Source organism: Schistocerca piceifrons, chromosome 6, assembly GCF_021461385.2.
Source record: "Schistocerca piceifrons isolate TAMUIC-IGC-003096 chromosome 6, iqSchPice1.1, whole genome shotgun sequence".
NCBI classification, from domain to species: Eukaryota; Metazoa; Arthropoda; class Insecta; order Orthoptera; family Acrididae; genus Schistocerca; species Schistocerca piceifrons.
In genome coordinates, this window is record NC_060143.1 from 351040904 (window position 1) to 351065474 (window position 24571).

Sequence of the window (24571 nt, forward strand, 5' to 3'; positions counted from 1 at the left end):
GAGTGCACCGTTTTTGTATTTTCTTCGACACATGGTGTCCAAACTTTCCATTCGGTTCTTGGAAACATATACAGAGTTTGTGCATATACAGAGTTTGTCTGCCAAACGTCTGTGAATTGATATAGCAACATCGATCGTGTAGTTGTGTGTTGATCTCAACGTCCAGACAGTGTTTCTCTCCCCTTCCATGGATAGTGTTCTTTCAGAAGAAAACTCATAGCTGAACTGGCTCTGATCACAGTTTCATACAGAACCCTTATGGATGTTTTCTGTCGTGATATGCCCATAGACTTCAGCAACAAATAGGTGACCTCTTTGAATTATCGCTTCTTTGTCGTCCCTGTATTTTCATGCTTGGAGGAAAGCAGTGTTATCCTACACTGCTTTTTTAAATTAGTAATAAGTCCCAGAGACGATGTAAAGTTTGGACACCATATATTTCTGGCTACATCTAATGCTACATCTAATTGTTGGTGGGTCACGTCGTCCATAAACAGCCCTTTTCAATTTATCCCAGTCATATTCGATAGGGTTCATGTCTGGAGAACAACCTGGACACTCTAGTCAAACGATGTCGTTATCCTGTAGGAAGTCATTCACAAGATTTGCACCATGGGGGCCCGAATTGTCGTCCATGAAGACGAATGCCACGCCAATATGCTGCCGATATGTTTGCACTATCGGTCACAGGATGGCATTCACGTATCGTACAGCCGTTATGGCGCCTTCCATGACCACCAGCGGCGTACGTCGGCCCCACATAATATCACCCCAAAACAACAGGGAACCTCCACCTTGCTGCCCTCGCTGGACAGTGTGTCTAAGGCGTTCAGCATGACCGGGTTGCCTCCAAACACGTCTCCGACAATTGTGTGGTTGAAGGCATATGCGACACTCATTGGTGAAGAGATCGTGATGCCAATCCGGAGCGGTCCATTCGGCATTTTGTTGGGCCCATCTATACCGCGCTGCATGGTGTCGTGGTTGCAAAGATGGACCTTGCCACGGACGTCCGGAGTGAAGTTGCGCAACATGCAGCCTGTTGCGCACTGTTTGGGTCGTAACACGACGTCCTGTAGCTGCACGAAAAGCATTATTCAACATGGTGGCGTTGCTGTCATGGTTCCTCCGACCCATAATCCGCAGGTAGCGGTCATCCACTGCATTAGTAGCTTTTGGGCGACCTGAGCGAGGCTTGTCATCCACAGTTCCTGTCTCTCTGTATCTCCTCCACGTCCGAACAACATCGCTTTGGTTCACTCCGACGCGGCTGGACACTTCCCTCGTTGAGAGCCCTTCCTGGCACAAAGTAACAATGCGGACGCGATCAAACCGCTGTATTGACCGTCTAGGGATGGTGGAACTACAGACAATACGAGCCGTGTACCTCCTTCCTGGTGGAATGACTGGAACTGATCGGCTGTCGGACCCCTCCGTATAACAGGCTCTGCTCATGCTGGGTTGTTTACGACTTTGGGCGGGTTCAGTGACATCTCTGAACAGTCAAAGAGACTTTGTCTGTGATACAATATCCACAGTGAATGCCTATATTCAGAAGTTCGGCGAACCGGGGTGATGCAAAACTTTTTTTTTTTTGGATGTGTGTATGATTACCGCTAATGCAATGCTCTGGTCTCTGAGTGGGCGCTCCACAGGTGGGTGTTGCTTGTCTCCATGAAGTAGACGGACTTACAGTGGCTGTCTGGGGAACAGGATGAGATAGATGCGGCATGTCACAATATGTAATCGTTGACAGACGGCCAGAACTACAAGCAAAGTGCACTGGTCTTTACATGGACCTCTATGACAGGGGTTTCTCAGCAACAGGAACAAGATGATCCAGAAAGAAAAGTAGCTTAGGTGTTTTGATAATTAATGCGGTGCAGCACTGAAGACTATACCATCTGATCGCTAGTGGGATCAGTTTTTAGGAAATAAAAGGAAAAGTGAAGAACTTAGTAAATGATGAAATATGTGAACGATTTTGAAAATCTGGTAGTACTGGGGAAGAGAAAAGAAAGAATAATGTTGGAGAACGTCGTCGCGGGAGGGAAACAAAAAGAGCAAGAAGATTGTGGAGTTTTACGATAATGAACACTCGTTGCGAATACTGACCTCATAAATCATAAAGAAGGAAGGTGTGCTAGCATCACTGAGAATGAAGTAATAGCATCCTTCACCACCTATGTTATCAAACTCGTATTATTGTCCTTTGCTGGTTTCCGGGATTTCCCACAAATCTATGAAAGGTTGATACTTTCGTTATTACATACAAAAGGGGCAGCTGTAACATTTGTTCTTAACATTAGAATTTAATTCTTTCTTTTAGTAAATGTGATTACATAAACATGAGCACAATCCATCCTAAACATAATACGTATCGGCTCCCCCCTTCGGAGGTTCGAGTCCTCTCTCGGGAATGGGTGTGTGTATTGTCCTTAGCGTAAGATGGTTTAAGTTAGATTAAGCAGTGCGTAAGCTTAGGGACCGATGTCCTCAGCAGTTTGATCCCATAAGACCTTACCACAAATTTCCAAAAATTTTCCATAACACGCATACCTATTACACTTGAGGTTACAGCATAATGACACATATCTGACGGGAATAGGAAGTTCAGTCTATTTTACTTTAAATTATCGACCTATGTAAATTTATTCATAGGTATTATTGTTTATGTGCAGTATTATGCCTATAATATTGACAAACATTACAATTTTTTCATATATTGGAATGTACGTAAATATTAAGTATGTTATTCAAACAGACTCTGCAAATTTTAATCCTTGTTAACTGTTTTGATATTACTGACATACACGTTCTTATGGTTAACAGTTTTTTGCCCTATTTCTTCTACAAGAGATGGCACATGTAATTTTTAATGGATGTTAGGCAGTTGTTTAAAGGATTATTAATTGGTAAACATATTTTTCTTTGACATCTTGGGTTGTCGGGTGTTCTGCCGGATATCAGCGTCGTACTTGCACGATATTTCGGTCACGTAGCTCGAGACCTTCATCAGGTGCGACCTGAGACTGTCTCAACATGTGGTTCAGATTAATAGAGGAGGGATAGAGTATCAAGACAAATATGTTTCAATAAGGAACATATGGTCCCTGAAGTCGGCTTATAACGTTAGGGAACATTTTGTTAGTAGTAATGACGTAAGCTGTTGTGTCGATTTCGCGGTATGGGAATGTGTACTGACATTCAAAACTGCTCTGCTTATAAGCACAACGATCCAGTTGCAATCATCGCCTACATGTGACAACAACAGTGGGCAAGGAGCGGTTTACGTATGCCAAAATGTCTAACGTACGGGTTGTGAATGGAAATGGACGGGTTGCAGTATGAGAGTATTGACAACGCTTTCCCAACCGACGGGTTGCACAGCTTCAAACATGCGGACGTGTGCATCGCCTGCTACGTGAAAAAGGCACTTTCCCTGCAAGTATGCATGATACAGGTCAGAATCGACAGTGCGAACTCCCGACAAGGAAGACGAGTTGTGCGATGTGTTGAAGACACTCCATCTACAAGTACACGGCGTATTGCACACGTACTTGGCCTCAGACATACCCATGCTTGGAAGGTGTTGCATGACCAGCAGCTTCATCCTTTCCATCTTCAGCCTTGGCAGCACTAGCACCTGAAGGTTTTCCCCAACGTGTGCCGTTTGCACAATGGTTTTTACATTGCCCAGTATTGCTGGCCGAGGTCCTGTACAGAGACAAGGCTCTGTTTACTCTTGAAGGCTGTTCGCAAGTCTGACCACATGTGAATCTACGAGGTACTCGACCTCGATTTCATTAACAGCGATTCGTTGTTAATGTGTGGGCCGACGTTCTCGGTGATAGGTTGATTGCACCATACATTCTTACATTCCGCCTCAGTGGATGGAGATATCGCGTCTTCGTCGAACACGTATTGTCAGAACTGCTGCAGGATGTACTTCTAAATGTTAGACAAAGTGCGTAATTTCAACACAATCGAGCGCCAGCCCACTTCATCATTGCTGTGAGAAAACATCTGAGAAGGGATGAATCGATCGAGGTGAGCCTGTGGCGTAGAGGTCTATGCCACTTGACATTACGTGTCTGGATTTCTTCCTCTAGGAGGATTAAAGCTGCTGGCGTATGAAACCATTGTCAAATCAGAAGAAGACCTCGTCGCTAGAATTGCCATTATGCTGGTACCATTGCGGACATGCCAGGAGTCTTCGAACGGTGACGACAATCCATGATCCGCCGATGTACTTTGTGCATACAGGCCAATAGTCGCGCATTGGAGCATTACCTGTGAATACCACTACTGTAATTACCAAGCTAAACTACCTTCTGTGTAAATCATCCCTAGCATCGGCAACTGCCGTCAGGAACTATACGTACCATAACTGGATATATTTATTTTGATGTTCTCTAACTTTTATATAATTTTGAACGAATAGTTTCGGGACACCCTATCACAGCATAGTGGAACACTACAGGCTTCACATTGTTCTTTCTGATCCACGATCGCGAGGCTGAAACGATATGGTTATACTGTTCCGATTTCAGCCAAGTGACACTCAGAATGACAATGGGAAATATCTCATCACCAAGACCGAAGGGTCCCCGGCAGCTGGTCGTATATGGGCCCTGGAGGCCCAGGCCGAGAGAGTTGGACAGTGAGATGCAGCCTCAGGAGAGACACTTGGTATGGATTTTTTAACCTATGCAGAAAGTGTGACTATCGGAAAAATTTCTAAAGTGCTACCTTGGCCGGTCGATATATGAAGTCGAACATTATGGCCCTTCATTAAGAAGACAAAAGAGCGGAGATATTATCCGTGTTCTCCACCTGAAGCCCTACAACATTCCTGAGGCACAGATTGACAATGTGCTTCCTCGTTCAAAGAAAATGAAGACTTGCTCGACTAACGCGAAACTACGATGAGAGGGGCTACCTCCACTGGTCGTCAGAGTGAAGATGAGACAAAACGTCCAGAAAGCAAGGATCCGACAGCGCTGTCATACAGACAACCAATGACAAGATGCAGATGTAGCGTGCCGTAGTTGCAGTGCAGCGAGCTATGATGCAATCAGCGTGTCCTAGTAGTTAGCGCCGCTGGGTAGGGTACGGGATCGGCAGTTCGAATCCGACAACCAGTAACTGAAACTTGTTGTGAGAATAAAACTGTGAACCGAACCACATCTCGAACACAGAAACTTTCACTTTCGTGGGCAAGGCTCTACCGAGTGAGGAATCCGAGCGCGACTAACTTCACAGAGGTTCTCCTATGAAACGTGTGGCTCCTTCTTCCACAAGCACTAGTCGCGCGGGTGTCGCAGGTGAACTTCTGTCATGTTTGATAGGTGGGAGGACAGATACTGTCGGACGTGAAGCTGTGAGGACGGGTCGTGAGCTGTGCTCGGGTAGCTCAGTTGGTATAGAGGCCCCGCGAAAGGCAAACGTTCTGGCTTCGAGACCCGGTTCGGCATACACTTTTAATCCGTGCAGTTTTAATGAGAGCACACTCCGCTGCAGAGTGAAAGTTTCATTTTGCAACCAGTAATTATTTATCGTTTAGAATTTTCATTTCTGAGAGGTTCTTGAAATGTTTTATGTTTGCAATGTTTACAAACTCTGCAACATTAGATGGCTGTATACATTGCAGCCTTTTGGAATATTCATGTTTGTATAAACAGGAGCATTCTCTGTCCGAAAAGTCAGTTCTTTACTGCCTGTTCGTTGGCTTTCAGTTCAGAGTTTTGAACGTCATTGACCACTCTGCTTGGACTTGAGTGTGGTTACAACGTGACAGTATTAGCGACTTGTCAGACATAACATCAGAATTTTTGTTGATGATGCAGTTAATTATAAATAAGTGCTGACTGCTGAAAGCTGCGTAGACATTCTATCAAAATTGGTTCAAATGGCTCTGAGCACTATGGGACTTAACTTCTGAGGTCATCAGTCCCCTAGAACTTACAACTACTTAAACCTAACTAACCTAAGGGCATCACACACATCCATGCCCGAGGCAGGATTCGAGCCTGCGACCGTAGCGGTCCCGCGGTTCCAGACTGAAGCGCCTAAAACCGCACGGCCACACCGGCCGGCTAGACATTCTATCGGATCTTCACAAAATTTCAAAGTGGTGTAAAGATTACCAACTTGCTGTAAGCGTACAAAAATGTAAAACTGTTTACTTAACAAAACGCAAAGCGTATCCTGCGTCAACAATCTCAATGAAACACAAATGGGAACTGTCATTTCATTTAAATACGTGGATGTAACAAATGTAAGGTTACCAAACGGAATGACCACACAGGCCCAGCCGCAAGGCAGGTGTCAAACGTCGGATCATTGGTAGAGTATTGCTAGAGTATTATTATTAATGCGACGTTACTGTAAGTGTAGTACTTAATTACAGGAAATTTCGAGTATGTGGTACTGATGGTGAGTGTCAAGGGGTGGGGGATGTGTGTCCCCTGATTGCATTCTGCTTACGGGAGCTCCTGGTGTGCCCTAGATGGGGCACCTTGCCTACCTTTCTTCGTCTGTCTCCTTTTCTTTTTTGTCGGTAGACCTTTGTGTATTCTTCCCCTGACTTTTGTGCAGTAGGTCATCTCTGATGTACAGTGATGTAGACCTGTCAGTTCGTGGAAAAAGGGACAGCTACCCTAGTAGTTTGGTCTCTTTAATCATCCAACGAACCAACACTGGAGTATGGCAGCCAAGGCATTTCTACTAACATACCCAACATGATATTCATAGAAATAAACCCTGCAATTTTTGTGGCGATGCTATAAGACTTGTAAATTCAATAATGCAAGAACACTGATTGTGGACGAGATCTCTTAGGGCTTCCAGGCAGAATAAAGAGACGTCTAACTCTCCCAGTATTAGTGATCAATGTGACTACAAGGTTGTATGTCATGTGCAGTGTGTACTATCACATGGCCAGTTGTGTGTGAGACCGTTGATTAATGTAGTCCAAAAGAGGGGTGTTCATGGAGCGTGTTGTGTGGTGCTATTCTGCATCGTAGTGACTCATACAGGAGAAGACTGAAATGGTTCTCATCCATGTGGCAGTCATGAGTCAATAGGAAGCACCAGCAGAATGCCAGAGGCGACATCCAGCTTAAGCCTAAACACACTATGACCAGCAGTTTAGTGGAACGTTCAGATGTACAGGAAATGTTCATGACCACGCACAGCAACAGGGAATATACAACACACTGTGGAGGGAGGTAGTGGGGACCCGTGGGAGGAAATCAACACAAGGAATAGTTTAACTATGCAATGTGTGTTTAGAACAGAATAATTTCAACATTCTACCTCCAAAGAGATCCATATATCTATGTGAAGTATAGTTTGTGGGCTGGGACTCTATAAGTGTTGGATGGTGGAAAATAATAGCCAGCCACACTGATTATAAAAGATTCCGTAAACTTTGGATATGATATGGTTATACAAGATCTTTATATACGCGAGTACTTAGTATACAGCCGAAATTTTGGTAACATAAACAGTGGATCACCATGGATGAAGATCTCGTGGATACTTTCCTAGAAATCTACAAACTGACAGAGATTTGCGCCAAAGATTGAGACAGAGAGAGAGAGAGAGAGAGAGAGAGAGAGAGAGAGAGAGAGAGTTCATAGAGGCTTTGGAAACGATATACGGATTTTGTCATTTATATAGGTGGATTGAGTGGGAGACATGACATCATATATACACACTTATAAATAAAGGAAAATCGTTGTACAGATGGGGTAATCAGTAGAGAGGGGTTGTAACGACTAGATGTAAGGGCCTGTATAATACCACACATGATTTGGTAGTGGAAAGGCGTCACAATCTTAAAAAAAAAAGTGATGAAAAGACAAAACTATCGTACTCCTACTAGTTTTGTGTGTGTGTGTGTGTGTGTGTGTGTGTGTGTGTGTGTGTGTGAGAGAGAGAGAGAATGGTAATATTATTTTATTCTGAATACTGTGGTATTCTCCATCCCAATACATGTGAATTGCAAATGGTTCAAATGGCTCTGAGCACTATGGGACTGAACTTCTGAGGTCATTAGCCCCCTAGAACTTAGAACTAGTTAAACCTAACTAACCTAAGGACATCACAAACATCCATGCCCGAGGCAGGATTCGAACCTGCGACCGTAGCGGTCTTGCGGTTCCAGACTGCAGCGCCTTTAACCGCACGGCCACTTCGGCCGACTGTGAATTGCAGGTCATATGTATTTGAAATAATTGAATATTTGATTGCAGTATAAAGTGGTAAGATTCCAGAGCCAAAAGACGTGAAATATGCTGATTCCATATTGATGTTACTATAGATGAAATCATCAGAATGATAGGGTAAAAGAAGGTCTCTATGCACAACATGAATAGTATAATTTATTACTACATGACTTAGATTATCACCTACTACTATTACTCATCATTTGTCTACTTTTTAAAAACCATGTAGCCTACATTTAAGCATTTTTTCAGTTGTTCTCTCTGAGAATATCAGTTGTGGGGAAGTAATTGCTTTTGACACATTTACAATTGAGTGTGTTGGAGGAGAATGAATACATACTGCCCACAGAAAAACGAACGAATTTACAGTTAGTGCAGGTACTGTTTCATATCTCATTGCCAGGTCCTACTACTCTAACACAGCTGAATCGCCCAGGGTCGCCGATAGCTGTATCTGTCATCCTACTACCTTCTGCCTCCATCCCCTAACATATGTGCTCAAACGTTATTTCATATCTCATTGCCAGGTCCTACTTCTCTAACACAGCTGAATTGCCCAGGGTCGCCGATAGCTGTATCTGTCATCCTACTACCTTCTGCCTCCATCCCCTAACATATGTGCTCAAACGTTATTATTATTATTGAAATAAACAATTACTCTCTTGATATAAAGTGGTGTGGGTGTCTTTAAAGTGAATTTTCTCCATTGGTATGCGTTTTAAGTAATGTCACGCACACACAAAAAAATGTGCATCCACACTACACTTGGTCTTGAAGTATTCATAGCATACACGTGAAGGGGTGTAATTACATCTGCACTTAAAAGGGAACACTGAAAGTGCTACTATCATGGGTGCATGTTGTTTGTCATTGCTAGACCCATGTCCCACCGTACTGGTCCTGATGTATGCACGTCCCAGCACACACACACACACACACACACACACACACACACACACACACACACACACAAATAGTGTAACTGGATTGCAATTTCAATCACATTTAAAAGGTATGACAACAGTCGTATGACCAGTGGTGTTGTCATCATAACCATTACCTGATGTTACTTTCTTACTAAAGTGAGTAAAAATCACTAGTAAAAAAAAAACCTTTGCTGTTAGTGGTCATACTGCCATTCTAAATTGCATTCCAGTATTTGTCCTACGCTTTTACAAATGCTAAGGAAGACTGATGTGGGGTCTACTCGTAAACTGGCATCTTCCTGGAATTAACGTAAATACTGCCGCTATGTGTGGCTGTGCATACATACCATATAATCAGGTCCGATAACTGGTTGTAAAGCTATGTTCTCTATGTCTATAGTTTTAATTATTTAACTTGGAAATCTATTAGATGAAGTACCAAACATCTGTGCTAACTGTTCTGCTGTGGACTATCAGTAGGTTGGATAACTGACTATCATTTTCAAATCAGTATGGGATACAATATCTTCCCAAAGCTTTTCTTGATAGTGTTATAAAAATTTAATTACTAAATATGAGAATGCAAAGAACATGCATACATCTCTAGAGGTTCTGACTGTCTTGACAACAATGAGACAGAACAAATTATACCTCCCTCATATGTAAAGTATACAATGTGTATCGAGTAAACCTTGTTAATTGTTAATTTTTTCCTATATATGTAGTCTTAAGATGGTTCTGCAGTTTGTCTACTGAGGTGGTAATAATTGCTTAGATGTTGTTGATGACAATGTCTTTCTGATTATGACTTGCAAAATTTGAATACATAAGTTATATTATTTTAACTAAATGTGTACATGTAATTGAGGAGTAGTTTTAATGGATTATTCTGTAATGGTAAGATGCAATGCCATACCTAGATACTCTACTTAAAAAAGGCAATCAGGACCTATAATGAATTATGAAACTATGCACTATATGCCTCTAGTTTTAACGTGTAAATCAATTGCACAAACAGTGATTCTGACAATCGAATTATGGGGTATCTCTTGGTAAGTTATGTCTGTCTTTCTGACATGGTTTCCATATGCAATTCAAGAATTCTATTTTAATGGGACATCTGTTAATAACTTCTTCAGCGACGTTAGTGGTGGCAGATATGATCTACTGAATCAAGACTGGGAAAATGTTTTGTGTTTGCAGTTACTATGGTTGTAGAATATACAAGCCTTCCCGGAGGTTTTGTTGGTGTGTTAAGAATATCGAAAAAATCAAGTGACAGTAATTCTGATGCGTAAATTTAGAAGTCATAACAATAAAAAGATTAGATGATTATGTGAATAATAGTTTTAGCTCGTATTACTTTATCAATAGACAAATTGCAGAACGACATTAGGACTACATATATGAAAATATAAACAGATTATGATTTAAGTCGGGTCGACAAAAATGCCTGCTTTACATATCAGTAAGATATAATTTGTTTTATATGGTTATCAGAAAGACAGCCATAACTGTTCAATTTTAGCTGGCTTTGTACCGACAGTGGAAGATTTTAGTTATAATGGCTTATTCAGTTACTGTAAAATGCTGTAACATACCTCAATACTCAGTACAATCAGGACCTTTAATCAGTAGTAAAACTAGGCACTATGTGGCTAAAGGTTTAACGTGGATATCGATTATACAAAACAGTGATACTAGCAGCTGCTTTGTAGACAATCATATGATGGAATTTAAAGTTACTCTGCTGGATGACCTACTCAGTTCGTTACTTTGTGTAGAACCAAACTAGGAAACATACTTTATACACACATCAAAAAGAGTTTTTCATCACCATGGTTCCCAGAACTCCTGAAGATAAACGTTGACTGTAGATATTGTATCACAGACAATGCCCCTTTGACTGTTCAGAGAAGTCACTAAACCCGCCCAAAGATGTAAACAACCATGCATGAGCAGCGCCTATTAGATGGAGGGAGTCCGACAGCCGATCAGTTCCAGTCATTCCACCAGGAAGGAGGTACACGGCTCGTCCGCAGTTCAACCATCCCTAGACGGCCAATACCGCGTTTCGATCGCGTCCGCGTAGTTACTTTGTACCAGGAAGGGCTCTCAACAAGGGAAGTGTCCAGGCGTCTCGGAGTGAAGCTAAGCGATGTTCTTCGGACATGGAGCAAATACAGAGACAGGATCTGTCAAGGACATGCCTCGCTCAGGCCGCCCAAAAGCTACTACTGCAGTGGATGAGCGCTACCTACGGATTATGGCTCGTAGGGATCCTGACAGCAATAATGCTTTTTGTGCATCCACAGGATGTCATGTTACGACTCAAACTGTGCGCAATAGGCTGTATGATGCGCAACTTCAATCCCGACGCTCATGGTGAGGTCCATCTTTGCAACCACGACACCACGCAGCGTGGTACAGGTGGAACAAACAACATGCCGAATAGACCGCTCTGGATTGGCATCACGTTCACCAATGAGTCGCATGTGCCTTCAACAGACAATCGTCAGAGCCGTGTTTGGAGGCAATCCGGTCATGTTGAACGCCTTAGACACCCTGTCCAGCGAATGCGGCAGGGTGGAGGTTCCCTGCCGTTTTGGGGCGGCAGAATGTGGGACCGATGTACGCTGCTGGTGGTCATGGAAAGCACCGTAAGTGCTGTACTATACGTGAATGCCATCCTGCGACCTATAGTGCAACGTTATATTGGCGAGGCATTCGTGTTAATTGACGACAATTCGCGCCCCATAGTGCACATCTTGTGAATGACTTCCTCCAGGATAACGACATCGCTCGACTAGAGTGGCCAGCATGTTCTCCGGACATGAATCGTATCGAGCATGCCTGGGATAGATTGAAAAGGACTGTTTATAGACGATGTGACCCACCAATCACTGAGGGAGCTACGCCAAATCGCCGTTGAAGACTGGGACAATCTGGACCGACAGTGCCGTGATGAACGTATCGATAGTATGCCAAGAAGAATACAGGCATGCATCAATGCAAGAGGACGTCCTACTGGGTGTGAGAGGTACTGGTGTGTACAGCATTCTGGACCACCACCACTGAAGGTCTCGCTGTATGGTGTACAACATGCAATGTGTGGTTTTCATGAGCAATAAAAAGGGCGGAAATGATGTTTATGTTGATCTCTCTTCCAATTTTCTGTACAGGTTCCGGAACTCTCGGAAACTAGGTGATGCAAAACTTTTGATGTGTGTGTATGTAGGCGGACAAACATCATTCCACAAAAGTGGTCACAACCCAACCATCCAGCGTTAATGTCAGTACGGTTTTATAAATAAATACCTACGATTACCCAACTAATTATTTATCACATACGTATCATTTTTAGGATTATCATGAAATTGAAAATGGTTCAAATGGCTCTGAGCACTATGGGACTTAACTGAGGTCATCAGTCCCCTAGAACTTAGAACTACTTACACCTAACTAACCTAAGGACATCACACTCACCCATGCCCGGGCGCGCGGTTGCAGACTGTAGCGCCTAGAACCGCTTGGCCACCACGGCCGGCTATAGTGAAGTGCCAGGAAAAAAATTCAGCACTTGCTCGTCAGCCTCAGACACGAATCAGGTTATACTGACAGAAGGAAGCTGTAATTATTCTGGAAATAATATTGTGGCTCTTTCATAGAAGCCTATGACATTACAGTACATATATATATTACGAAAAAAATATTAGAGATATGCTTGTATACAGATGCATCGTGTTTTTTAAGGACTGTTCTGGTATGTGGTTCCTTAGTCGTATCACACTTGCACAGCGTATCTGAAATACGATAAAAGAGGAAGCAGGATGGAATCATGGTTGACTACCAAACTTTATAATTAAGACACTTTATTGGCATTACGCCTTTAAAAGAAATGAGAATTACAAATTGTGGACGAGCCACTAGATAAAACTTTGCAAATACAATTAGAAACCCAAACTACTTAGTACTCTAACAAACAATTCCAAATTAAGAAAAGGGGGTTACTGACAAACTTGAGAACTTCAAACTCCCATATAGGACTTCCCTAAAAATAGATATAATGAAACAGTTACAGGTAAGGGGTGGCTTAATAACACATGAGCACTGGTGCCAAACTAAGATGCCATTACATAACGTGATAGGATCACTTAATTAAAAAACTACAACAGAGACACTGATCTTAAAAAAAAAGTTTACGTACTCAGACGTGTTGATAAAATTACTAGAAAAAGCTGCACAAGGAACTCAGCGGATGCTATGCAGTTTTAGGTTTAGCCAGTCGACAGTCCATAATATTTAAGAAAACAAGTTCATATACAAACAGGTTACATACAATATATATACCTACCAGCTTTAACCGCCTTGGCGGAAGGAAAATAAATACTGAACTTTGGAAGGCGATATGTGAACAACTCCCAGTAGAGGCCAGGTTCTTAAACACTGCCAGACCTAGAACTCGGACGACATTTCACTCCCCGCCAAGACGCTGGTATAATAAAAAGTTTCTGCCCGAATCACAAAGACATTCCAATAACTCTGAAAGTAGTGGCTAATGTTTGCCTGAGGTCATTCGTCATGACAGCATAGGGCTTGCTATTACAAAGCCATAAGTGATTTTTCTTCTGCCGTGCTTGCTTAACCAGTCTATTATACACTCCTGGAAACTGAAATAAGAACACCGTGAATTCATTGTCCCCGGAAGGGGAAATTTTATTGACACATTCCTGGGGTCAGATACATCACATGATCACACTGACAGAACCACAGGCACATAGACACAGGCAACAGAGCATGCACAATGTCGGCACTAGTACAGTTTATATCCACCTTTCGCAGCAATGCAGGCTGCTATTCTCCCATGGAGACGATCGTAGAGATGCTGGATGTAGTCCTGTGGAACGGCTTGCCATGCCATTTCCACCTGGCGCCTCAGTTGGACCAGCGTTCGTGCTGGACGTGCAGACCGCGTGAGACGACGCTTCATCCAGTCCCAAACATGCTCAATGGGGGACAGATCCGGAGATCTTGCTGGCCAGGGTTGTTGACTTACACCTTCTAGAGCACGTTGGGTGGCACGGGATACATGCGGACGTGCATTGTCCTGTTGGAACAGCAAGTTCCCTTGCCGGTCTAGGAATGGTAGAACGATGGGTTCGATGACGGTTTGGATGTACCGTGCACAATTCAGTGTCCCCTCGACGATCACCAGTGGTGTACGGCCAGTGTAGGAGATCGCTCCCCACACCATGATGCCGGGTGTTGGCCCTGTGTGCCTCGGTCGTATGCAGTCCTGATTGTGGCGCTCACCTGCACGGCGCCAAACACGCATACGACCATCATTGGCACCAAGGCAGAAGCGACTCTCATCGCTGAAGACGACACGTCTCCATTCGTCCCTCCATTCACGCCTGTCGCGACACCACTGGAGGCGGGCTGCATGATGTTGGGGCGTGAGCGGAAGACGACCTAACGGTGTGCGGGACCGTAGCCCAGCTCCATGGAGACGGTTGCGAATGGTCCTCGCCGATACCCCAGGAGCAACAGTGTCCCTAATTTGCTGGGAAGTGGCGGTGCGGTCCCCTACGGCACTGCGTAGGATCCTACGGTCTTGGCGTGCATCCGTGCGTCGCTGCGGTCCGGTCCCAGGTCGACGGGCACGTGGACCTTCCGCCGACCACTGGCGACAACATCGATGTACTGTGGAGACCTCACGCCCCACGTGTTGAGCAATTCGGCGGTACGTCCACCCGGCCTCCCGCATGCCCACTATACGCCCTCGCTCAAAGTCCGTCAGCTGCACATACGGTTTACGTCCACGCTGTCGCGGCATGCTACCAGTGTTAAAGACTGCGATGGAGCTCCGTATGCCACGGCAAACTGGCTGACACTGACGGCGGCGGTGCACAAATGCTGCGCAGCTAGCGCCATTCGACGGCCAACACCGCGGTTCCTGGTGTGTCCGCTGTGCCGTGAGTGTGATCATTGCTTGTACAGCCCTCTCGCAGTGTCCGGAGCAAGTATGGTGGGTCTGACACACCGGTGTCAATGTGTTCTTTTTTCCATTTCCAGGAGTGTAGAAGTGGTTCGTAAAAGCTCTTGGTACCGTATGTTGCATTCGCCTTAGCCTTTCTTTCATCACATAACGAAGATGACGTGACACCGTTTGGCTGCTCTGACCCACTGCATTCTGCGGAAGTCTGCCGCCCAGCTGGCTGGCTCGCCAGAAACGCCAATGTTGTAGCTTGCGCCGACCCAGTCTCGGTCGAGTCATGTTTTCATTGCGGCCTCCTCGTTTCGACACGGCCGTATTGTAGCGAGATAGCTTCGCTCTGGAACTTTTATCTGTTTTACTGCCCTATACAAGGTTGGCAGGCAATATGCGTAGACGACCACGGAATTGGAGTCGCCATGACTGACTGGTTTGATGCAGCCCACCGTGGATTCCTCTCCTGTGTCGACTCTTGCAACCTTCGGAATTGCGGGCTGGATGTTTCTCCAAAGCCAGATGTCGATTCTGATTTGAGCAACACTATCACTGAATTGTTCAGAGTCGTCACTCTCTGTCCTACCTTTCTGTTCATAACGAATCCTACTCCCGTTGTACAAATTTCTGCTGCTGTTGACATTACCCTACATTCATCTGACCAGAAATTCTTGTCTTTTTTCCGTTTCACTTTACTGATCCCCACCATATCTGGATTGAGCCTTTCAAGATTGTCTAGTTTCCATGCCACGTTCAAATTTTTGATATTCTGCGCCCCGACTCGTAGGACGTTGGTTATTCAGTCTTTCTCTGATGGTCACCTGCCCTTTAGCAGTTCCCCCTCGGAAGTCCGAATGGGTGTCTAGTTCTGAATCTTTTGTCAATGGAGAGATCATAACGACACTTTACAATTACAGGCCACATGTCCTATGGATACACATTATGTGTCTTTACTGCAGTGGTTCTGACTACCTTCTGAATACTCAAGCCGTTGATCATTTCTGATTCTTCTGCTTTGGGGGTAGTTTCCCACCCCAAAACAAGAGATTGCCCTTAACTTCTGTCCGCTCCTGCTCCCTCTTTGATAAGGCCGTTGACAGCTCAAGGGTGACGTCTTATCCCGAAAGTGTTCGGCCGCCATTTCTGATGACTTTTATTCAAAATTTAAGTTGTGGCGGCGTTCAAACTCGGGACAGAGGACGTTTTAATTAGTAATAAAAGATACTATCCGTAGACCACGGATATAAGTAGGAGGCCAAAAGCAATGAACAATATCTTGTTGCCCACGTCTTCAAATACGTCATTGTTGGGATGTCGGTCCTGATATAATGCCGCACCTAAAGCTGAAAGTGAGGCGAAATGCCGGCGTGCAGAAAAATGAAGTCGTTGGAATCTTCGTAAAATTAAGGATGCAACTAATTTTTCAACATGTCGACGTATGACATTCCTGTTAAGGTCTATAAAATTTATGAAGAGAAATGGCACAAAACACATTCAGTTTCGGTGAGTCTCTTTCGGATTCGACGACGACGCTAGAATTTTGTGACCGCCAAATTCTTATATTATGGCTGTATACTTTACCCAATAACTGAAACGTCGTTTCGTCCGAAAAGATGAGTCGTTCGGAAAAAGTGTCCTCTGCGATATTCTCGATTACTGTAACGCAAAATTCGTACCTTGCTGCAGTAACGGCAATTTGTAAGGCTTCAGACATAGGTATTGTTTCAGAATACTCCACACGGTTGTTTGAGGAAGCTGTCATTTGTACTCGGGTAAATCACGTGAAAAGGTTTCCGACGTGATTACGGTCGCACGACGGGAATCAACAGATTTTGAACACGAAATGGTATTTTGAGAATAGTGTACTGAAAATACTAAATTTCAGGCACTACCCCTCACCACGGACAACGAACGCAGTGGCCGACGGCCTTCACTTAGCGACGCAGATTAGCGGCCTTTGCGTAGAGTTGTCAGGACTAGCACACAAGGAATACTAAGCAGAAATCAATGTGGAACGTACGACGAACGAATACGTTAAGATGGTGTGGGGAAATTTGGCGTTAATGGGTTATGGAAGCAGTCGACTGACGCGAATGCATTTGCTAACAGCACAGCATCGCGTGCATCGCTTCTCCTGGGCTCGTGACCATATCGGTTGGACCGAAGACGATTGAAAAACCGTAGCTTGGACAGATGAGTCCCAATTTCAGTTGGTAAGAGCCGATGGTAGGGTTCGAGTGTGCTGCAGACCCCACGAAGTCATGGACGCAAGCTCTCACCGAGTCACTGTGCAAGCTTGTGGTGGCTCCATAATGATGTGGGCTGTGTTTACATTGAGTATACTGGATCCTTTTGCCCAGCGAACCGATCACTGACTAGAAATGGTTATGTTCGGCTACTTGGAGACCATTTGCAAACATTCATGAACTTCTTTGAATTATTATGAATGACAATTGGCCATGTCACGAGGTCACGTATGATAGCGATTGGTTTGAAGAACGTTCTGCACAATTAAGGGCGAATGATTTTTTCACACAGATCGCCCAACACGAATCCAATCGAACATTTATGGTACATGATCTAGAAGTTAGTTTGTGCACAAAATCCTACACTTGCAACACTTTCGAAATTATGCACTGCTGAAACCTCTCCGTAGAAAAATTTATGAATTACTGTGCTGGTAAACCCTGTACGTTATTTGAGCAAAACTGAACGTACTCAGACATTTCTCTTTGTACTTATTCTGATCATCACTAAACTGACACACAATATTTTTAGCGCAACGCAATATGACTTTCACTAATCCCTACAAAAGAATGGCCATGACTAACAATAACCTATACCTTTCATGAATCACTTACAAAAATCTTCGTTACTCGAACTACTGCAGTACATCGAGCGCCAATACTGCCAGCTAAATAAAAGATTCTAACTACTGAAGGCACTAACTACTGATAGGCATAGTTAGCAAATGAAAGATTTTGATAGAGAACAAACAATGTATTTACCTTAATAATGTTCAAAAGTCATCATATATATAGCAGTTCATGATATCAAATATTACAAATTTACTCTTTCTGATGGACACACGTCCAGATCGTCCACTCTCAAAATTCTGCCATCTCTCTCCCCACATCCACCACTCCTGGCAGCTCACCTCCGACTGCGCAACACTACGCGCTGTTCACATCCAACTGCCCAACACTACAACAGCAGATATTCCAATAATGCAATCCAGCCACAGACTCCACACAGCACAGTCAGTGATTTTCATACAGATCGCTACGTGGCGTTACCGACATAATAACCTAAACAGCCTACTTACACTGCCATAGAGGCAACATGGCTCAATATTTCTGTAGGGAAATTCTAACAACTTTTTGTTGAGTCCATGTCACGTCGAGTTGTTGCATTGGGAAAAGGAGCTCCGACACGATATTAAGAGGTATCCCATGAGTTTTGTCATCTCACCATCCGCAGCAACTGACGAAGAAGAGCGGTTCGGTCCTCGAAATATCGCGCATAAAATGGAAACAACTGGTCTGTACACCCGAATGTACAGCACTATTCCAGGAAATAAGACGACTTTTTGAAACAAACTATTGTTCAACCTTTTATTACACAGTCTGGCACATGAGAATCTCCCTGTCTTTTGTACCGACGCAATTCATTGGCAGTGGCAGACGAACACACAGGAACGCCCTCTATTTACGACACGTTTTGTGGAATAGTGGTCGCACTTCGTTCGCATAGCTGATGGACGGTATAACGAAGAGAAGGTACGAAGCTTAGGCTCTCTACAATGGTGCACTCTATTGCGTTACGGGTGCTGTACGTTCTGCTGTACAAAAATATTCTACATTGCCCTGTTGCGTCACAGGCGCCGACGAGAGGAGCTATATTCGAATATCAAAGGAGTTGCGTTCATTACTATTCAAATGTTACTTCGTTACCCTCGTCCTCGGAACGATGCAATAAGAAGGCTCATGCATATGAAACACACACTACTTGTGCTGCTCGTCAGAAGGAAATTTAATTTTCACAGGCATCGTTTTTAACGTGGGATACGCACGAATCAATTCAGTACGCGGAACGTGGCGTTGCGTAGACTAGCAGGCATTACTTGTAACGTTGTGTTTGGCGTTTCATCGCAGTTTATAATGTGAGAAAATTGAACTAAGTTCAAAAATTGCCTCTGAAAATGCAAAGTAGTACTATAAATGGGTCTCATTAATTTAGAAGCAAGGCAAAAGGTCTTGCTGAAATGAAAAATGTTAACGTGATAAAGATCGTCAAAATCTAAAACAAATACGGAAAATTAGTTTTGTGTTCAGTCTCAGAAATCTTGCTCCTGAAAGGCCTTTATACCGTTGTTTTCTGAATTCAGGGAATGTGCTTTTTAGGTTTCCGTGCCTTAATCTATAAAAACCGAACCGTTACAGGATAGCTTTGTTGTTCGTCTGTCTATCTGTCAGTCTGTCTGTCCGACTATTAAGAACCCCTTTTCTTAGCAAATCAGATCAGTTTCTTGGCAATCAAATTGACATTTTTCACATACTGAACTCTATGGTCCCTTGAAGGTGTAAAAAAATTGAAGCTTCTACATCAATGCCATCCAAAGACGCGATCATTTACGTCACATATTTCAATACTCGCAAACTCACTTAACAAAACCTATAGGAAAAATCCCGTTGACTTAGAATCATGAATTTGGCTAGAAGTAAGGTTTCACAGCTCAATCAAAGTAAAAAGTCCTAAAACTGAGAATTTTTAATTACATCAGAAAGAAAAAAAGTTTTTTTTATTCTTTCTTATCTGACTATTATCTGTTCGACGGTCTGTTAAGGCCTCTTTTACTCAGGCACGGGTGGACGTATCAATTTGAAATTTATGTCTTTGCAGTGTAATATATGTAAGCTTCTAAGCCATTGTAACCAAAAGGTACGACCACTGAGGTCACAAGTACTGATACTCACAAACTCGCTTATGAAAACCTACTGGTTTGAACTACAAAGATGAAATTTGGCAAGAAGTAAGTTTCCGCAGTTCAAGCTAAGGAAAAAAATCTGGAAATTGTTAATTGGTGATAACACCATAAGAAAAAATGTTTCTTTAGTCATTTATTATGAAACGTCAAACTTGAACTCAAAGCAGTCAGTAGTTTTGCTTTCAGGCTGATTGGGTCGCAATGGTAAAAAACATCAGGCAAGGAATGACTCTATTTCTCGTATGACGCGTTTCGGAATATTTTTGTTTGACATACAATATGAAATGCCATTTCTAGGTGCAGTAATCGCTCTTGCGTATCTGATGAATAAATTTCGAAACGTGTCATACGCGTGATCGACTTTTAAATTGCGACTCAAGCAGCATGGATGAAGAACTACTCTCTATTACAATAATGATTGCCTGCCTCCTGCATGACTTTATATCAAACTGATATAATTGAAATTAAAACATTCTCGAAAACAATGGAATCCATGGGACCGATATTATGCCAAGAACGATGAAGATAAAAGGCAAAAAGGTCTAGACTCTCGATTCCCGGATGGATGGCTCAAATGGCTCTGAGCACTATGGGACTCAACATCTTAGGTCATAAGTCCCCTAGAACTTAGAACTACTTAAACCTAACTAACCTAAGGACATCACACACACCCATGCCCGAGGCAGGATTCGAACCTGCGACCGTAGCAGTCCCCGGATGGATGATTTGTCTATATACACTACTGGTCATTAAAATTTCTACACCAAGAAGAAATGCAGATGATAAATGGCTATTCATTGGACAAATATACTAGAACTGACATGTGATTACATTTTCACGCAATTTGGGTGCAAAGATCCTGAGAAATCAGTACCCAGAACAACCACCTCTGGCCGTAATAACGGCCTTGATAAGCCTGGGCATTGAGTCAAACAGAGCTTGGATGGTGTGTACAGGTACAGCTGCCCATGCAGCTTCAACACGATACCACAGTTCATCAAGAGTAGCGACTGGCGTATTGTGACGAGCCAGTTGCTCGGCCACCATTGATCAGACTTTTCAGTTGGTGAGAGATCTGGAGAATGTGCTGGTTAGGGTAGCAGTCGAACATTTTCTGTATCCAGAAAGGCCCGTACAGGACGTGCAACATGCGGTCGTGCATTATCCTGCTGAAATTTAGGGTTTCGCAGGGATGGAATGAAGGGCAGAGCCAAGGGTTGTAACACATCTGAAATGTAACGTCCACTGTTCAAAGTGCCGTCAATGCGAACAAGAGGTGACCGAGACGTGTAACCAATGGCACCCCATACCATCACGCCGGGTGATACGCCAGTATGGCGATGACGAATACACGCTTCCAATGTGCGTTCACCGCGATATCGCCGAACACGGATGCGACCATCATGATTCTGTAAACAGAACCTGGCTTCATCCGAAAAAATGACGTTTTGCCATTCGTGCAGCTAGGTTCGTTGCTGAGAACACCATCGCAGGCGCTCCTGTCTGTGATGCAGCGTCAAGGGTAACCACGCAGCCATGGTCTCCGAGCTGATAGTCCATGGTGCTGCAAACGTCTTCGAACTGTTCGTGCAGATGATTGTTGTCTTGCAAACGTCCCCATCTGTTGACTCAGGGATCGAGACGTGGGTGCACGATCCGTTACAACCATGCTGATAAGATGACTGTCATCTCGACTGCTAGTGATACGAGGCCGTTGGGATCCAGCACGGGGTTCCGTATTACCCTCCTGAACCCACCGATTCCATATTCTGCTAACAGTCATTGGCTCTCGACCAACGCGAGCAGCAAAGTCGCGATACGATAAACCGCAATCGCGATAGGCTGCAATCCGACCTTTATCAAAGTCGGAAACGTGATGATACGCATTTCTGCTCCTTACACGAGGCATCACAACGTTTCACCAGGCAACACCGGTCAACTGCTGTTTGTGTATGAGAAATCGGTTGGAAATTTTCCTCGTGTCAGCACGTTGTAGGTGTCGTCACCGGCGCTAACCGTGTGTGAATGCTCTGAAAAGCTATTCATTTGCATATCACAGCATCTTCTTCCTGTAGGTTCATTTTCACGTCTGTAGTACGTCATCTTCGTAGTGTAGCAATTTTAATGGCCAGTAGTGTACATAACTAAGTTTGTACGGAATTCTCAGTGCGTGAGTCCTACTTACCTGGCCAGTTTTTTATAGTGTAGCGGGTCGGGGTTTAGTGAAACGCGATATTGAGCGTCATTATCAGAGGGGAGAGCAAAGGTCACTGTTTTGTCATAGATGGAGGGAGGGAAAGTGACATGTTGGATGCGGTGGAATGTGTTGTTTAATAAACAAACAGAGTAATACAAAGTGTTTTAACTCCCTCAATTCCTCACGGCTGTGAAGCGGCGAAGTTGCAGCATGCACATTCCGGTGATCGCTCGTGTTGCAGCAGGATGCCAGGCGTCGTATTCTTCCGTCAACGGCGTGCTAGTGATTCTCTGCGGCGGCGGTACGGCGTTCCCCTTGCACATTCCCTCGTTGAGTTATTAACAAGTGGTACTCCGTGCGGCGGAGTGCTCTGTCCCGGAATCGAACCAGCGACTCTGAGGTTTGGCGTCATCTGGCGGGGTTCATCATCCTCTACATTCTCAGGTGACCCATTTGGTGACGCCGCAATTCCTTCGTCTTCACTAGCCATCTGGGTAAGTTCCACACGAAATTCTTTCTGGTAACATCTGGAATGGCATCTTCTGCGCGACTTCTGTCGAGCACCGTAGCAGCTAAGTTGTTGTAGCGAAGTATTACGTCCGCTGACTAACCACCGGTCCGTCTGTCCAGGCGATGTTTCTTTGTGTCTTCTTTCTTCCCTTGAAGGACCACCTCACGCCCGTTTGTCCGAGGTATCTATTCGGTGTTTTTTCCAATGTCGCTAAGTTTTTAGGGCGGCGATTGACTGTTCGGTTGTTGTTCTATGCTTCTCACACTGGGCAGAAACGCGACCAATGTCGATACGTGTGCCGGCTTTCCACTGTTTTACCTCTATGCTGACGTGGTCGGGCATTGCCCTTTCGTCCTCCTCTGCATTTGCAGATACGTCACACATGTGAGTTTAGTATGCTGACAGTTCCTGGAGCATTGACCACTGATATGGGAATAGCGCTGGTCGTCGTTCTCCTTGGAAGCAATGCCCGTCTGCTCGGTCGTTGATCTGTCGAAGTGCTGACTGCTGCTGCGTAAAATACGGCCTTCTCACTTGAGCAGAAACCTTACCAATGCCACACACGTACCGACTTTCCTTGTTCGATTGCTGCCGCTTCCGAATATTGTGGCTTAACGTGTCAAAGTCTCTAAAGTGTTCACTTAACTTATAATAAGTCTTTACGTATTTTTCTGCTTTGAACAATCATAAATAACACACATTATTACTATACACCCTACAATAAAGCATACAGATATTTCCTTGGTTTGTGTCGAACGTCGCACCATTTCTCGTCGGTTCTTGTTCCTGATTGCTTTTTCGATTTTAGTTTAATATAAACAGGGAGGCATAATTTGGCAATCCGTTCGGATAGCCATGCACGTTAGCACTCTACTTCCCTATTCAGGAAGGGGAACGTGGCCCGCATTGAATACGCTGTATTGCGGATTATCAGAGTGTGCTGGTGAGCCGGCCAGCTGGACGTGGTTATTAGGAGGTTACTCGCATCCCACTAGGTAAATACCCTGGTAACCACGTCCCCTCTCAGATACCCGCTACCCACACATTTATAAAATGTTCTCAGACTTGCACATTGGACATAGTCTAGACAGATATGGTCCACAGATTCAATTTTCTTGCTTTTTTTTGGGGGGCGGGGGGGGGGGGGGGGGGGTTGGGGAGGACAAAAAGAGACTGGCGAACGTGGTGTTTAACCTCTCCAGATCCTTAATTAGCAGTAGGTACCGGACTGGCATCAATGTGTCGCCTCAGTTATTATTTAAATATTTCCCTATTTTTAACTGTTATATTACATTATAATCCACTTCATTATACTGTGCTGTCGCCTGATGGTGTCTCCGTTGAGTTGTGAGCCCATGCAGTCAGTCTGTTTGTTACCTTCATACGGTTACTGACTGTATCCCGGCACGTCATATTCGACTACGGTGTTTCTACAAAATGTCTCTCATACGTATTTTTGCAGATTTCTGCCTTTGGCTGTGGATCATATCCATGTAAGATTATCCAATTTTGTTGTACAGTTGACATTTCCTGGAGGATGTTAAGATTATAGTGACAAAGTGTTGTACAATTCTCTTGATTTATATGCAGCTTGTATGTATCCTAAAATGTACAGCTTTCGCAAAACTATTCGTATAAGCACTATTATGATAGGAAATATTTCTGACTTGTTACTTTTTATAACTATTTTATGACCTGAACGGCTGATACTAGTACAATCATTGTTT